Here is a 17,857-nt window from a genome sequence, read left to right as displayed (position 1 = left end):
ACTTCCTATACATCATGTAACCTTACCATTGAATCCTTGTTCACCAACAATTCGTCACTTACGGATAATCGGAAAACATGTGCAATATTGAGAGTATACTTGACCCATTTTACCGTTTTCACACTTTTTAGGTGTAACATGTTTATACATACAAAAACACACTTAACATACTTTTACACAATCATACATAAAAACAATCCAATACATGCTTACTATTATGTTATACTTGATTCGTATTTTCTGGGTTAGTTCATTTTGTGATAACTTGTCATTAACTTCGTATGAGCCTACCTTAACATATATAGCGCTATAGGAGTAACGCACAGCCTGTGAACGTTGGGTTATGATAAGAGCTTATTTGCGTGAACTTTGGTTTGACTTGGTATTCACATGTCGGATTATATGTTAATCTTGATAACTAGGTTTGCCATGTGGATTGTTCATTGTTCTTATTCATTTTATACTTATATGCTAGTACATCAAACTTGTAAACTCGCCAATACTTTTTGTATTGAACTATACTTTAAAACATGTTGTAGATATGATGACGCATGGAACTTAGTAGGATGCCTAGAAACGCATTTTAAACTTTATTATTGTTGTATTGTACTTCATTGTTTCAATTTGTTGTATTTCCATTTCAAACAATGTAATTTGATCCTTATAGCAATGAAATGAAATTTACCATTAAATACTTGTCAAAATTATGTTATGTGTAATGAGCAATCTATTTCGTCTCTCTCCGATGTTTTCGCCGTTGGTTGGGGTGTGACATGATGCACCCTTTTTCTTCTCAACAACTTTCTTTTTCCATCTTATCTTCTTGGCAACCTTATCTCTAAGTATTGTATTGTCATCAGATCCACTATCAAGGTTGTCAACATCAATTGGCACATGACCTACAACACTCCCTGATCATCATGATCCTAATCACTTGACTCATACCGTTCTTCACATGTAAACTCTACATTAGACCCAAATCTCTGCATATCCACTTCAATATCATACAGTATGTTATCTTCCTCAACATATTGATAATCAGAATCATATGCGTTAGTGTTCTTAGTTGATTAACCATTAGTGCAATCCTTATCCTGTCACACCCCGAAATTATCAGAGCTGGCGTGACTGGACTGGTATCTTCATTGCACAGCGAAAGCAAATGGTTAAGACTTCTAAACAGTGAACGCCGATAAGTACTCGAATTCCCATGGGTTCTCCTATTCCAACCGTTCCATAGTTTTGAAAATGCAACCTGAGAAAGAACATGCGAAAAGTCAACATAAAGTTGAGCGAGTTCATAGTTTGTTTTGAAAAGATTTAAAATAAATCTTTTTGATAACCGGTTTTAAAGTTGCTGAGAAAATATAGTAAAATCATTTTCTTGGCATGATATATGAAAACTGTGAGTCTAGCCCACGAGAGTCTTTGTGCATTGCACGAGAGAGAATGGGCCGAGCCCAAACGAACCTTTGTAAGCAGGATCAGCGTGTCCTCTTACTTAGGTATAGTTTGAAAAACGTTACCAAAGTTTGTAAATCCATGTATTTGTGAGTTTACTTCAAATGAATCTTAAAAACATTTGAAAATCTGAGTATTAAAACTGGTATGTAAGCGTCTATGAACAGATCATTAATGTTTTGCAATGACATTAATATGTGTGGCGACATAGGAAGCACTCAACCCTAGCGGATTTCCCCCGGTCCACCCGGTTAGAACAACAAAAGCACTACATGGGCCACACAAGGACCCAAGAGTGGGGCTCGCTACACCCGATAGATCTACCACTTTTGCCCTCGGTCTTATACAAGATTAATGGCACTTAAGAGAGATTACTATTCGCTCACCTGATCTAACAGTTCATTCCCTAGCTTAACCATACCCTAGTTAACGTATAATGTGAGAGTTATTCATGTCCTTGGGCCTCTGCCCATGTCCTTGGGCCTTTGCCCACGCCATTCGTGTTATTAAAACTCATGCATGTTTCGAAAAACACTAATGTTTTTATAAACCGGTATGTTTAGCATAATCTTTTCGTAAACCATTTCAGTTTGTTAAAATCATGTCGCAAAATGGTTTATAAATATGCAATATTCATTTATCGAAACCTTGTGTGATTTTGCAAAACTTGCATGTCTTTCCACCCCCGAAAACATTTTATAAAAATGTAAAACAGTAAAAAGTGGGGGTTATGAACTCACCTTGACGTTCCTGTGCAATGCTAGCTTAGTGTGATTCCGTAGTATCATTCTAAGAATGCAAACTCGCTAGCGTACAACTAAGACATTCCTAATCAAGGAATAATTATGAGTGTCTAATTAGATGACGTAGCTAAACTACGTGTCCGAGCTCTACCGAGTCGTAAGTAAACGACTCTACGAAGGTGTTATCATTTTGATTTTGAAATAATCAATCTAAGGTTATTTAATCCCGTTCATAATCGGGATAAAACTAAGTCACGAAATCGACTTAGTTTTCGAGTGTTAAAAGATATATATATTTATATATTTAAATATAAATATATACTTGCGATGTCGTGTTAGTCGTCGTGACTAGACATACGTAGGTGGATAGCGGTTCGTGTCGTTGTTGTCGTAAGATGGAAATAAAAGTGTGTATATATGTATACATATATTTTAAGTCGTGAATTTGAAATATAAACTCTAAATTCAGTCGTTTGAACCAAATATAAAAACTATATTTAGTTCGTAAGGAAGTTTAAAGTCGACTTTTAAAATAAATACAAGCGGTTAAATTTATTTTATAATCTAACACGAAGTAACGACGTTTGAAATAAAAATAAACATTTATTTTTATTTTTATAAAAGCGTTCGGAAGTATCGGTGTTCGAAATAAATATAAACGTTATATTTATCTTGTAAAAGTATTCGGAAATAGCGATGTTTGAGTAAATATAGAAAATTATATTTATATAAATATATATGTCGGGTTCCGTTAAGTTATAACTAGTGTTTGTCAAAATAATATACATACATATCTAACTTTGAAAGAATCACTTTAACTTCGATAGGTGTTCTTTATATGACAAAATATGTTTCGTTTTATAACTCGTAAAACATCGCCAAATAAATATACTTCTATATTTATTTTATATAAAAAAAACGTGTATCTCGATAAGCGTCATCTTTAAGATGTAAATATGTTTTGTAATCCGGGTTTTTAACGGAAAACGGACAGAGTTTCCTCCGTTTTTGGACGATCCCGACATCTAAGTGTCGATATATTTTTTTTTTCAAAATTCAACCAATAACCCAAACAATATCTAATAATCTTGTCAAATGCGCCAAAATGAAAAATAAGGTCGCTAATATATAAGCGTTATTTAATCGGTCGAGCTCGGTCGCGTAACTAACTAAAAATCTAACTAACGTATATCGAGCTGACTAAATTTCGCGTCGTTATAACTTTACCGGGTCTGAGTTGACCATCCTTGACTTCTGTTGACTGGTGTTGACCGAGTTTGACTCGGGTTTGACCAGATGTTGACCCGTTGACCATCTTTGACCCGAACATCGAAACTGAGCCGAACCGCTAACTGTTGCACTTGTAGTACTAAAACCAAGACCCGAACCAAAAATTCTGAAACCGAACAATACCGTTGCCTGCTGTTGACTAAGCGTTGACTGAGTGTTGACCCGAATTTCGAACCGAGACCCGAAACTCTGAGTCGTTGACCAAACCGAGCCATCCGTTGACTTGTTGACCTACTTTGACCGGTTGACCGAGTCGACCGGGTTGAGCCGAGTTGAACAGAGTCGATCCGGAACTGAAATCTCACATCAACTTCAACAACATTCAGCACCATCATCAAAAATCTTTCAGAAACAAAATAAAGAGTCGGAGGTTTTACCGTGAAAATCGTCGGAGTTCACCGCCACCGCCGCGAAGTGGGTTGCCGGTCCATGTCGCACCACAGCATCGTCACCACCTCAGCCACCCTCACCGTTCCCGGCATCACCCACTTAACTAAACAGAAGAAAGAAAACAAGAGTAGAGGCTTTGTGTGCACGAGATCTAACAGATCTGAGTAAAAAGAAACGGAAATATCATACTAGGTTCACTCACCGGAGCTCGTTGGAGGTGGAGATGTGCCGCCGTCACTCGTATCCCCACTAATCGCTGCTCAAACGAAAAGTCATCTCTGCCGCCGCTCACGGCGGCACCGCCGCCGGAGCTCACTCACCAGAATTGCTGCCTGCCGGATTGTTTAGAAAGAGAAAGTAGGAGAGAAGAAGTGGGGAATGAAAAGAAACTCTTGAACTTTAATCTTGGAGATTTGAAGTCTTGGGTGGCTTCGTATGTGCATACATAAGAGAATTGATGTGGGCTCCATTTATTATCTAGCCACTTACAAGCGTATCTAGAAAATTATGAAGGCTTTGGTTTTGAAAAGTGATTTGTCGGTTGGGAAGTTGGGTGATGAGGTATGGTGCAAGACATTTTTTTTTATTATTACTAATTGGTTTGATTGAAATAGAAATGATGGAGAAGCATGGTGCATACATGTTATTCTGACTAGAAAGTGATGGTTGAGTAAGACAAAAGCATGTATGCATCCATACATACTTTCGTATACACACATATAAATGTGTGATGTGTTTTAATCAAATATAACTCACCACAAATACGCACATATGTGTGAGTTGTAGGTGTGTATATATAAAAATATGAATCGAGTCAAGTGTATAAAAATATATCTTTATACATCCGTAGTTGTGTAACGCTAATCTTGTATTGCCAATATAAATTTACTATTTATGTGACCAAAACTTCAATTGATAACAAATATATATTCTGGTTAACTTGTGTGTAACCTAGTAATTTCCAAAAATTACTAAATGTGAAATGTGATACGGATAGACGTTGCTATGCACAGATGACCAACTAAATAAAGATTAAATCTAACACATATGATCACGACATGTACGAGATTTGGGCGCGTACGAATGTTGGCCTGAATTTGCGGGTTATCACATTCTCCCCCTGTTACAGAAATTTCGTCCTCGAAATTTAGACTATGTTATATCCTCAGAGTTGTGTCGTTCCTAGGTAAGTCCAAATAATACGAAAGTGAATGACGGCGTAATCGAATCAAGACTTATTCAGATTACGTGAGTGTAAAGACATTTTGCATCAATAGGAACCCAATGGTTTAACTGATTTTGTTCTAGAAATCGATGTCAAGTGAACGAGATGTTGTGATACTATCACCAATGTGACTAGGTTTACTGGGTTCAACAAAAGAGAAAATTCAACCAGTGGAATTCCAAATGAACGTTCACTAACTGCAAATCAATTTTTGAAACAATAGAATTTACTACCAACGGAATCTAGGGTTGGTTGTTGTATAAGTAAAACTCGAATTCAACAAACTCAAATAAGTAGAATCATAAAAATGATTTATCAAATCTTGAACCATTAAATGAATAAAATTAACGTGTTGCAAGGATACACCGAAATGAAACACAACCGAACCTGGTGTATCATCGTCTTAATACATAGTTGCATTAATACTATTTAAATGATTAGCCAAGCAAAGAGCGTACGTAGTTTTGCATGAAACGATAGATCATGATTAGCGCAAGCTACAAGTTTATACCGACGCCACAAGGTGTCTTAGTGATCGAAATAATTCAATAATAGTGGTGACTGAACAAGCATCACCATGTTTTGAAATCAAGTGAGAGATTCAACGAAGTAAATCTGAATGTCTGTTTCAAATAATTCTCATAGGATTTTCAATTGAAAACGAAACAAATAAATAATGTTTTTCGATCGAAAATAAAAGAGCAATAAATATCACAAAATGTTCGATCGATGCTGAAAGAATCGTTAAGAGGTACACCGGAATATTTAACACGAACTTGTGTACCATTATCTTAACACACAATTGCATTAAGACTTATTTAATACAACAAATCGAACAAGCGGATTTAATATCAATAAACAAATAAATAATTAAATCCGTACATGAGGTGAGCAACGAGATTAGTGCAATCTTCAAACTTGTGAAAAACGCCACCACAAGGTGATCGTGATCAAAGAAACGACTCAATGAAGTCGAAGACCAAATAAGCATGTTATGGTTCAAAGCAAATAAAGTGCTTGTTGGGATTATTTCGAATATGATGGCCTCAATCCATCATATGGAATCTTGAATTGAATATATATTACGAGCAAGTTCAAACAATTGGACTTGGTTTAGTCACATTCCAACAATGAATGCATGTGTTGACAAAAGAATTTCGACATGGTGTCAGTGAACAAACCATGTAAGGTAATTCAAGAGTAATGAGTTTAAATGAGTTAGTTGACTCGATATCAAAGAGTCAACACTTTGCAACAATGCAGGTCATCTAGATCACAATGCAAAGATCAAGTATAGCGAAATAATATATGAAACGTTGATGGAACAAACATTCGAAGTGAAAACACATGCGTAACAAACAACGCGTGTGTAACATACGAATTTGTCAAGAAATGGAGCAAGCGAGTGTTCGCTATATTATGAAATAAAATTTTCGTGATGCAATGGCCATTAGGGGGGAGTAGAAATGGAAAAATCTACTCACTAGATGCAAAAGTCGGAATTTCAATAAAAGAAATTTAAGGACTTTACCTGGAAGTTCACATGATGATTGGTTGTTATGTGACATTACCATAGAATGTTGTACGTAGCATAATCGCCATGAATGAAGTAGGGGGAATGCGAAGACATGTGACTTCTTTTGCAGCGCCAGTAGTTGCGAGTCTCATTAGAGTAAGTATAGATTGTTGTGAAATCCCAGTTAAACATACCTCAGCGTGATTGGTGTCATTTGCAGGATCACGTGGCAAATTGCCGCATTTCGAGCAGTAATTCTCTCGCTGACAGAATTAGCATCGTTGTTGTCATGCCCAAGTGTGTTTTCTAAAGGCATTACCTTGAAAGTTGTGTGTGATGTACTTCGACATCCGCTGACGTGTAGTTTAAGTTTCACGTATAGTTACGCAATAGCGTTTCATTCCATGTAGATTACCTGCTCGGATAATTAAGATAGCATAGACGACATAATATAATGGTGTTTGCCCGAGTTGTTAGTCACGTTTTCTAAGGGAGGACCTTTAATGAGTTTCGACATAAGTTTCCAAAGGTCCTAAATGCATGTTATCAAAACTCTCAAATTTTGCTTTCTGTATGTATTCGTTTGTGTATTGTGTATTAAACACAACACTCGTGTATGTTTAAAAACCAAAATGTTGACTCATTGTTTTCGGCAACGGTTGGAACCCATATTCGAGACTTAGGCGTTTTGTATGAGTTCAAGTCTTGATATCTAAGTCCTTAGAGGATAGTGAGGTTAAAGCCTAGGTATCTATACAGAAACCTAATTCACTGAAACCTATAGCTCTGATACCAATCTGTCACACCCCGAAATTATCAGAGCTGGCGTGACTGGACTGGTATCTTCATTGCACAGCGGAAGCAAATGGTTAAGACTTCTAAACAGTGAACGCCGATAAGTACTCGAATTCCCATGGGTTCTCCTATTCCAACCGTTCCATAGTTTTGAAAATGCAACCTGAGAAAGAACATGCGAAAAAGTCAACATAAAGTTGAGCGAGTTCATAGTTTGTTTTGAAAAGATTTAAAATAAATCTTTTTGATAACCGGTTTTAAAGTTGCTGAGAAAATATAAAGTAAAATCATTTTCTTGGCATGATATATGAAAACTGTGAGTCTAGCCCACGAGAGTCTTTGTGCATTGCACGAGAGAGAATGGGCCGAGCCCAAACGAACCTTTGTAAGCAGGATCAGCGTGTCCTCTTACTTAGGTATAGTTTGAAAAACGTTACCAAAGTTTGTAAATCCATGTATTTGTGAGTTTACTTCAAATGAATCTTAAAAACATTTGAAAATCTGAGTATTAAAACTGGTATGTAAGCGTCTATGAACAGATCATTAATGTTTTGCAATGACATTAATATGTGTGGCGACATAGGAAGCACTCAACCCTAGCGGATTTCCCCCGGTCCACCCGGTTAGAACAACAAAAGCACTACATGGGCCACACAAGGACCCAAGAGTGGGGCTCGCTACACCCGATAGATCTACCACTTTTGCCCTCGGTCTTATACAAGATTAATGGCACTTAAGAGAGATTACTATTCGCTCACCTGATCTAACAGTTCATTCCCTAGCTTAACCATACCCTAGTTAACGTATAATGTGAGAGTTATTCATGTCCTTGGGCCTCTGCCCATGTCCTTGGGCCTTTGCCCACGCCATTCGTGTTATTAAAACTCATGCATGTTTCGAAAAACACTAATGTTTTTATAAACCGGTATGTTTAGCATAATCTTTTCGTAAACCATTTGAGTTTGTTAAAATCATGTCGCAAAATGGTTTATAAATATGCAATATTCATTTATCGAAACCTTGTGTGATTTTGCAAAACTTGCATGTCTTTCCACCCCCGAAAACATTTTATAAAAATGTAAAACAGTAAAAAGTGGGGGTTATGAACTCACCTTGACGTTCCTGTGCAATGCTAGCTTAGTGTGATTCCGTAGTATCATTCCAAGAATGCAAACTCGCTAGCGTGCAACTAAGACATTCCTAATCAAGGAATAATTATGAGTGTCTAATTAGATGACGTAGCTAAACTACGTGTCCGAGCTCTACCGAGTCGTAAGTAAACGACTCTACGAAGGTGTTATCATTTTGATTTTGAAATAATCAATCTAAGGTTATTTAATCCCGTTCATAATCGGGATAAAACTAAGTCACGAAATCGACTTAGTTTTCGAGTGTTAAAAGATATATATTTATATATTTAAATATAAATATATACTTGCGATGTCGTGTTAGTCGTCGTGACTAGACATACGTAGGTGGATAGCGGTTCGTGTCGTTGTTGTCGTAAGATGGAAATAAAAGTGTGTATATATGTATACATATATTTTAAGTCGTGAATTTGAAATATAAACTCTAAATTCAGTCGTTTGAACCAAATATAAAAACTATATTTAGTTCGTAAGGAAGTTTAAAGTCGACTTTTAAAATAAATACAAGCGGTTAAATTTATTTTATAATCTAACACGAAGTAACGACGTTTGAAATAAAAATAAACATTTATTTTTATTTTTATAAAAGCGTTCGGAAGTATCGGTGTTCGAAATAAATACAAACGTTATATTTATCTTGTAAAAGTATTCGGAAATAGCGATGTTTGAGTAAATATAGAAAATTATATTTATATAAATATATATGTCGGGTTCCGTTAAGTTATAACTAGTGTTTGTCAAAATAATATACATACATATCTAACTTTGAAAGAATCACTTTAACTTCGATAGGTGTTCTTTATATGACAAAATATGTTTCGTTTTATAACTCGTAAAACATCGCCAAATAAATATACTTCTATATTTATTTTATATAAAAAAAACGTGTATCTCGATAAGCGTCGTCTTTAAGATGTAAATATGTTTTGTAATCCGGGTTTTTAACGGAAAACGGACAGAGTTTCCTCCGTTTTTGGACGATCCCGACATCTAAGTGTCGATATATTTTTTTTTCAAAATTCAACCAATAACCCAAACAATATCTAATAATCTTGTCAAATGCGCCAAAATGAAAAATAAGGTCGCTAATATATAAGCGTTATTTAATCGGTCGAGCTCGGTCGCGTAACTAACTAAAAATCTAACTAACGTACATCGAGCTGACTAAATTTCGCGTCGTTATAACTTTACCGGGTCTGAGTTGACCATCCTTGACTTCTGTTGACTGGTGTTGACCGAGTTTGACTCGGGTTTGACCAGATGTTGACCCGTTGACCATCTTTGACCCTAACATCGAACCTGAGCCGAACCGCTAACTGTTGCACTTGTAGTACTAAAACCAAGACCCGAACCAAAAATTCTGAAACCGAACAATACCGTTGCCTGCTGTTGACCAAGCGTTGACTGAGTGTTGACCCGAATACCGAACCGAGACCCGAAACTCTGAGTCGTTGATGAAACCGAGCCATCCGTTGACTTGTTGACCTACTTTGACCGGTTGACTGAGTCGACCGGGTTGGGCCGAGTTGAACAGAGTCGATCCGGAACTGAAATCTCACATCAACTTCAACAACATTCAGCACCATCATCAAAAATCTTTCAGAAACAAAATAAAGAGTCGGAGGTTTTACCGTGAAAATCGTCGGAGTTCACCGCCACCGCCGCGAAGTGGGTTGCCGGTCCATGTCGCACCACAGCATCGTCACCACCTCAGCCACCCTCACCGTTCCCGGCATCACCCACTTAACTAAACAGAAGAAAGAAAACAAGAGTAGAGGCTTTGTGTGCACGAGATCTAACAGATCTGAGTAAAAAGAAACGGAAATATCATACTAGGTTCACTCATCGGAGCTCGTTGGAGGTGGAGATGTGCCGCCGTCACTCGTATCCCCACTAATCGCTGCTCAAATCGAAAAGTCATCTCTGCCGCCGCTCACGGCGGCACCGCCGCCGGAGCTCACTCACCAGAATTGCTGCCTGCCGGATTGTTTAGAAAGAGAAAGTAGGAGAGAAGAAGTGGGGAATGAAAAGAAACTCTTGAACTTTAATCTTGGAGATTTGAAGTCTTGGGTGGCTTCGTATGTGCATACATAAGAGAATTGATGTGGGGTCCATTTATTATCTAGCCACTTACAAGCGTATCTAGAAAATTATGAAGGCTTTGGTTTTGAAAAGTGATTTGTCGGTTGGGAACTTGGGTGATGAGGTATGGTGCAAGACATTTTTTTTTATTATTACTAATTGGTTTGATTGAAATAGAAATGATGGAGAAGCATGGTGCATACATGTTACTCTGACTAGAAAGTGATGGTTGAGTAAGACAAAAGCATGTATGCATCCATACATACTTTCGTATACACACATATAAATGTGTGATGTGTTTTAATCAAATATAACTCACCACAAATACGCACATATGTGTGAGTTGTAGGTGTGTATATATAAAAATATGAATCGAGTCAAGTGTATAAAAATATATCTTTATACATCCGTAGTTGTGTAACGCTAATCTTGTATTGCCAATATAAATTTACTATTTATGTGACCAAAACTTCAATTGATAACAAATATATATTCTGGTTAACTTGTGTGTAACCTAGTAATTTCCAAAAATTACTAAATGTGAAATGTGATACGGATAGACGTTGCTATGCACAGATGACCAACTAAATAAAGATTAAATCTAACACATATGATCACGACATGTACGAGATTTGGGCGCGTACGAATGTTGGCCTGAATTTGCGGGTTGTCACATATCCCTTTCACTTTCATTCTCAATTTTGTTTTCAGTGTTAGCATTATCAGTGGAATATAGAGAAGCAAGTATTAAGGAAAAGTCATTTTGGGGTGCAACAAACTTAGCGGTCTTAACTAAAATAGAAGGTGGATCTTATAAGGGACCAGATTCATCATGAACAGACAACAACACAACTATTTTCCTCCAGTGTTCAACATACATGTCCATCATCTTAACACCGCACATGATCAAACATAGGTTCTAAATTATTATCACATCTTAATGTTCTAAGCACAAAATCAAAAGACACATGAGGTGCCTTATATTGAATCTAAAGTACGATACCACAATCATAACCTAACTTCTTAATCATCTCCTCTAAAACATCCACATTCAATACACGAATGTCTACATGATCAATGAAGTTAATCTTTCCATCTACGTATTCCCTACATGGATTATCAATAAAATTACCTCCATGGTGGACCCTAATTGAGAATTGTCTATCATTATCACCTGTAAACAAACAACAACAAAAGCTTGAATTTTTACCTAAGAAATTGTTGCATGCTACTTACAATACGTATCACCTGGTTTGAAGTACTGATCTGTAGGACCGGTTTTGACGCCGTTCGATTGCGTAACGAACGTTTCACGTGCGGAATCCGTGAACGTAAGTGACCGAACACACAATAACGTACTACTAACGTGATTCCATTGCTAGATTTGACTTGTACGGTACAAAATCACGATTACATCAACTTTCTCTCTCTAGACTTTCTCTCTCTAAACTTGGATCTCCAAAACCCTAAATGTAGGAAAGTCTTCAACTTTTTTTTACTAACTAAACTAGTGACATAACACCCTATTTATATGGTCAAGGCAACTTAATGATAGTTATCATTAATTACAAGTTTGCCACCTTGCCATTTCTATCTAGATACGACATTATGCGCTTAATATCTTCCGGCTTTTCACTACGACTCGGATTGACGAAGGCGATAGACAATAAATGCATCCACAATCTCCCCCTTGGATATTGCCGTAGTCAATCTCGTAGTGAAACTCGTAGCGACTTGTCTTTCTCTCTCTCTTGAGTTCCTCTTGCTTGAACAGAATCCCGGTGGATCTGTCTTTAGCTTCCGTTGCTCTCTTTCTTCAGAATCTTCAGGCTCCCCCTTTCGTCAAGCTTCCGTGCTTTTGGGATCGACGCCTGGCTTTCCGTATCAACAGATTTAGAAACCTGCACATCTCAACCTCTCTATTACAAACCAATAAAGTTGTGATTCAACTTAATGAATCAACTAGACATTTGAGAATTATCACATTTTAAAACTTATCACAAATTTTACACATTCCAATTTCTGATTCAACTTAATGAATCATTTTAAACATTCCAAACCATTTAACCAACCTATCTGTTCATCATGTTTAGCCTTTGAGATTTTGAATGTCAGCTCTCCAACATCAGTTGTCGAAAATCTTTTTGATTTTTTTTTTCAAAATAAGAAACATAAATGCAATAACAGAAATTAAATGCAGAAATGAAATATGTACAAACATATTTTTGTGAGTTTGTGTAAGAGGATCATATCAGTTTTTGAGACACATCACACACACCGTTAAGCTTTTAGACATTTTAAGTTCTAAACGATTCACGTTGATTGACGATATAGTTGTCCTCTTAAATTTTCATACAATTTTCAATCTATTCAGGATACTATTTAAGTGTTTTATGAACTTAGTTCGATTCATGTGTCCCACCTCTTGAATATACTCCCGTATCCAGAATCCCAATATTCAGTCTTACAGGCAAGAATACTACAATGATATCTGTACATAAATTAGGGGTTAAATGCGAGAACTGAGGGATCTCAGGTCAGAATTTCCGTTCAGCAGAGAGATATCAGCTTCGACTTAGCAGTGTGTCCCCTTTAGAGGATCTTTTCAGCTACAACAGATGATTATCAATTTTATTGTCTAATCAGCTGAGGGCTTTATGCTATGTTTCAAGCATTTTGCGGAAAGTATTAGCCAAGGACTAGGTCAGAACTACCGTTCAGCAGAAGTCCCGGAATAATACCCCAGACATCATAGAGTATTAACACCTAGTACATCAGAATACGAGACCTTTCAAACGAGATTTCAGGGGTTACCTATATATCCAAGTAGTGTTCCCCACGAATTTCATAAGTTTTAAATTTTAGGTTTATATCCCGAATAAATCTACTAAATGTACGAAAACCTATCGTCACATCATCAGTGAGACCGTTTATCACATTTGACATTACATTTCTTTAGCGTGCTGTGATAGTCCACTGATTTACTATCATTTCCTCTTATTCGCAACAAAACTCATTTTTGACTTTTTCAATGTTTTTAACTTTTTCAAATTTTCTAATTTTTTAAAAATTTTTCTCCCCCTAAAATCAAAATATGTTTCAATTTTGATTTTCTGAGAAAATTTGAAACAAACTGTACAAACTTGACAACTTGATGAGAATCACTTCAAGTCTCCATCCATTTGGCGTAAACAATCAGAACTCCCCCTCACAACAAACTATTTTCCCATTGTGATTTCAAAACATTTAAGTTTGTTTTAATCAAAATGGTTTTTCCGGAAAATTAGTTTTGTATGACATTTCATAAACTCGGGGTTTCAACACCTTGTTTTTCAAATTACCACTTGAAGGAAAGATGAATCAAGTACAACTTAATGTCCTTAATTTATCTTTTGAAAGACGAAAAATCACCAGAGTAAAATTTCTCAAGAAATGTGCCGATTCATGTTCCACGCTTACCAACCTGGGAACTCCGGCAAGTCAGGTTTTTCATTTGAAAAGTTTCACCCAAGCCTGACTGTCCTTGGGTGATTTTGAATTCTTGTTCAACAATGGTGGAAAGTTTGTATCAACCATTGTTAAACCTGAATTCTCAGATTTTATCTCAACAACTGGCTCTTCTGGTTTTACCGAACCAGAATCATTGCCTGAATGTGGCTTGTCTGACTTTATTGAGTCAGATTCATCGCTGACATGTGGCTCCTTTGTTTCCGAAGAAACAGATTCATCGCCGACATGTGGCTCCTTTGTTTCCGAAGAAACAGATTCATCGCCACCAAATGTTACCTTCTTCTTTAACTCCTCTTTTGTCCTCAGATTTGCATCTGACGAAATCGGTTTACTTGACTTTGTTGTCGAGTGAATCGATTCATCAGCACTCTTAATCGATCTGTTGGGTGAACCCGAGGACAAAATGTTCTCCAGATATTCTCTGGCCTTCTTCCTCTTCTTTCGTAGTTTGTCTTTTTGCCCTTGAGAAAGCTTCACTTTCTTTTCTTGAACTTTAGGTTCTTGAACCTTCTGTTCTTTGACATTCTGCTCTGAAACTTTCAGTTCCTTGGGCTTGACAGTGACTGATTTCTTTGCCAATTTCTGAGAATTAACCCTCAATCTTTCACTTGATTTCCTTGGGCAATCCCTGGCAATATGACCTATGATTTGGCAGTTATAGCATCTTCTCGTCTCAAATCTCTGTCTCTGGCAGTTAACAGCAATGTGTCCTTGATATCCACATTTGTAGCACACTCTGTTATCATACCTATCACCATTGTCATACCAAACGCTCAGATCAAAGCATTGTTTGGCTTGGTGATATTCCTTTCTCTTCTTGATTGTTGGATTTGGCTTTTGAGCACTGTGGTCAAACCTGCACAACTTATTACCAACAATTTTTGAATTTTCATTTTTCAATTTTTGTGCTTTTTGAATGCGATTGGATGATCGATCTGATGAGCTTTTATTTTCTTTTTGAACAATTTTCGACTTTTTAACAATTTGTTTTTGTTCTACAATCTTCTTAACAGGTTCCTGCTTTGAGCATTCACCTATTTCAGTAGATTGCAAAACAGTATTTTTGAATTTTTCTTCTAATTTTAAAAACAATTATTGTTTTTCAATTTTTTCATTTACATCATCAGATTTCTCATCACAATCTTCAACTTTGACATTGTCAAAGTTTGTGACACTGTCACTTATTGGAATTGAATTGATTGGTTTTGGACAGGGGATATTCAAAAACTCAGATGATGTCACAAAACCTTTCAATTTCTTTTCAAGCTCATCAATTTTAGCTCTCGAATTCTCAGCCTCATTTTCAAGCTGAGATATTCTGTCAAGATGAGACTTGATTAATTTTTCATTTTCAATCTTAATGTTTTCAAGAACAGACTTTTCATTGACTAAAACTTTTATCTGTTCTTGAAATTTTGTTTCATTTGCTTTCAGATTTTTGTTTTCAAGTTTTATCCAAAAATCTTCATTTTCTGAGGATTTCTTTTTGCTTTCAAAGTCTTTTTCTTTCTCTTTCAAAACCTTGTTTTCCAATGTCAAACTGTCCAAATCACTTAACAGTTTGACATTGTCTAATTCAAATTTGTCACATTTTGAACACATCTCGGTCATTTTTACATTCTCAGCTTTCTTCTCAACCTTGATAGCTGAAATGTCTTTAACCTGCTCTTCTACCTCTTGAACGATTTCCTCAGATTTGCATTTGACTTTATCAGTTTCTGCATTACTAATCTTTTGTAGTTCAAGTTCTCGCTCTTTAATCTTCTCGATAAACATGCTCAAAGCCACTTCTAAGTATCTCTTCTTCCAATCTGACAAATACGTTCTCCACCCATCATCCGGTAGAGCATTTCCTAACTTGTTAATCCATTCCTCATTTGTCTTGGTTATCTTCAAACTCACCATCATCCAATACAGCTCGACATACCTTTTGATCAATTCTTCAATCGATTCTCCATCGATACCTGAAAAATTATTGAACTTGTTCAGTGCAATATAAATTGCAGAATCCATTTTCGGTGTCAAAAGATTCACAATGATGAATTCTCAATCAATAATGAAATTCGAACAAACAAATGACTATTCGATCAAATAACAAAGACTAGACAACAACAAATCGAGTGAGGATTCTCTCAGGCGAGGATCCTATTCTTGACAAGTCACCTTGAATTTCCTGTGCAAACAAACAAGTAAACGATCAGTTTAAAAAAATATCAAACTCTCAAACTGAATCAAATTGTGATTGGGCCTTTTATTAAAATGGACGGCGAAACAAGTGGGTGTTGATTGGGTCTCAAGGCTTAGTGGGGCGGTGCAACAAACAAAAACAACACGTCCAGTAAAGGTATTTGGGCGGTCCTAAAATCAGTTGCCGATTAACAACAACACCTACCACTGACCCATATGTCGCCAATCTTATCCAATCAAATGTGTAGTGGGCAGTAACTTTAGTTCAACAAAACATATTCAGCAACTATTGATTGGTTAAAAAAATATCATGGGGCGGCAACATACTACTAATCAAGTGAACAAACAATATGATTGGAGCAGCTTGTTTAGTGGGTCGGTGAAAGATAAAGAGTTGCAATTGGGCCACAAAGATTGTGGGTCAGTGACTAGGTCTTGTGTGAGTGGACCAAAAACAATCATCGACAAAGTTTAGTGGGACGGTGACATAGGCCTTCACAATACGTGGAGTAGGCTGTCGGTTATTTTTTAAACTATATGACCTTTTGTTGTGGACGGTGTAAACAAATCAACAACAACCACAATGTGCCACAAATTGATCAAGGATTGGACCGACGGTCAGATGCTCACATGAAAGTGATGACAAAAGAGCGAATCTGTTTATGTCATAAAAGCGAATCATCATATGACTGAAAAGCGAACCTGTCTCTTACCTAATGAGCGAACTACCACATATCATTAAGAGCGAACCTAACCAATTTCTATGAGCGGACCTGAATGATGTCACATGAGCGAACCTGTTTCTGACCAAATAAGCGATCCAAACCTGCTGTTTGACGCGAATCGGACCCGAAAAACTGCGATATCTCCAAAACTACATGGAATTTCGATCTGAAACTTGGTAGGGTTTCAATTCAACATATTTCGCACAATATGTAAGAAATTCAGGAAAAACGGACCGTGAAATCACGTTCAATTTGTCGAATTTCCGTAAAAACCGTAAGAAATGAGTAGAAAATGATGAAATCGATGAATTCGGATCTGATTTGGCTCTGAAAACGCTGAAATCTGGTACGAAAACGATGTGTTTGATCAAGCAATCGAGCTCCTAGCTCTGATACCAATTGTAGGACCGGTTTTGACGCCGTTCGATTGCGTAACGAACGTTTCACGTGCGGAATCCGTGAACGTAAGTGACCGAACACACAATAACGTACTACTAACGTGATTCCATTGCTAGATTTGACTTGTACGGTACAAAATCACGATTACATCAACTTTCTCTCTCTAGACTTTCTCTCTCTAAACTTGGATCTCCAAAACCCTAAATGTAGGAAAGTCTTCAACTTTTTTTTACTAACTAAACTAGTGACATAACACCCTATTTATATGGTCAAGGCAACTTAATGATAGTTATCATTAATTACAAGTTTGCCACCTTGCCATTTCTATCTAGATACGACATTATGCGCTTGATATCTTCCGGCTTTTCACTACGACTCGGATTGAC

General features: G+C 36.7%; 2 long non-coding RNA genes across 4 annotated transcripts; both read right to left on the bottom strand.

Annotated features, from left to right (window-relative positions):
• Positions 1 to 641: 641 nt before the first annotated feature.
• LOC110934592 lies at positions 642 to 4,369 on the bottom strand. Of its 3 annotated transcripts, none has more exons than XR_004891159.1 (4): positions 4,087 to 4,369; positions 3,872 to 3,987; positions 3,432 to 3,787; positions 642 to 1,255 (listed from the first exon to the last, which is right to left on the bottom strand). It is a non-coding gene; the product is annotated as an uncharacterized LOC110934592 (long non-coding RNA). The 3 variants fall into 3 exon arrangements; XR_004891160.1 differs by lacking the exon at positions 642 to 1,255 and adding an exon at positions 2,203 to 2,289; XR_002588462.2 differs by lacking the exon at positions 642 to 1,255 and having other exon boundaries at positions 3,269 to 3,787; positions 4,087 to 4,332.
• A 3,154-nt stretch (positions 4,370 to 7,523) lies between these two features.
• On the bottom strand, positions 7,524 to 10,655 carry LOC118491731. Its single transcript, XR_004892172.1, has 3 exons — positions 10,200 to 10,655; positions 9,760 to 10,115; positions 7,524 to 7,583 (listed from the first exon to the last, which is right to left on the bottom strand). It is a non-coding gene; the product is annotated as an uncharacterized LOC118491731 (long non-coding RNA).
• Positions 10,656 to 17,857: the final 7,202 nt, after the last annotated feature.

This window comes from Helianthus annuus, chromosome 4 (genome assembly GCF_002127325.2).
Source record: "Helianthus annuus cultivar XRQ/B chromosome 4, HanXRQr2.0-SUNRISE, whole genome shotgun sequence".
NCBI lineage: Eukaryota > Viridiplantae > Streptophyta > Magnoliopsida > Asterales > Asteraceae > Helianthus > Helianthus annuus.
The sequence above is the reverse complement of the archived record's forward strand: the minus strand, read 5'-3'. Positions and strand labels throughout refer to the sequence as shown.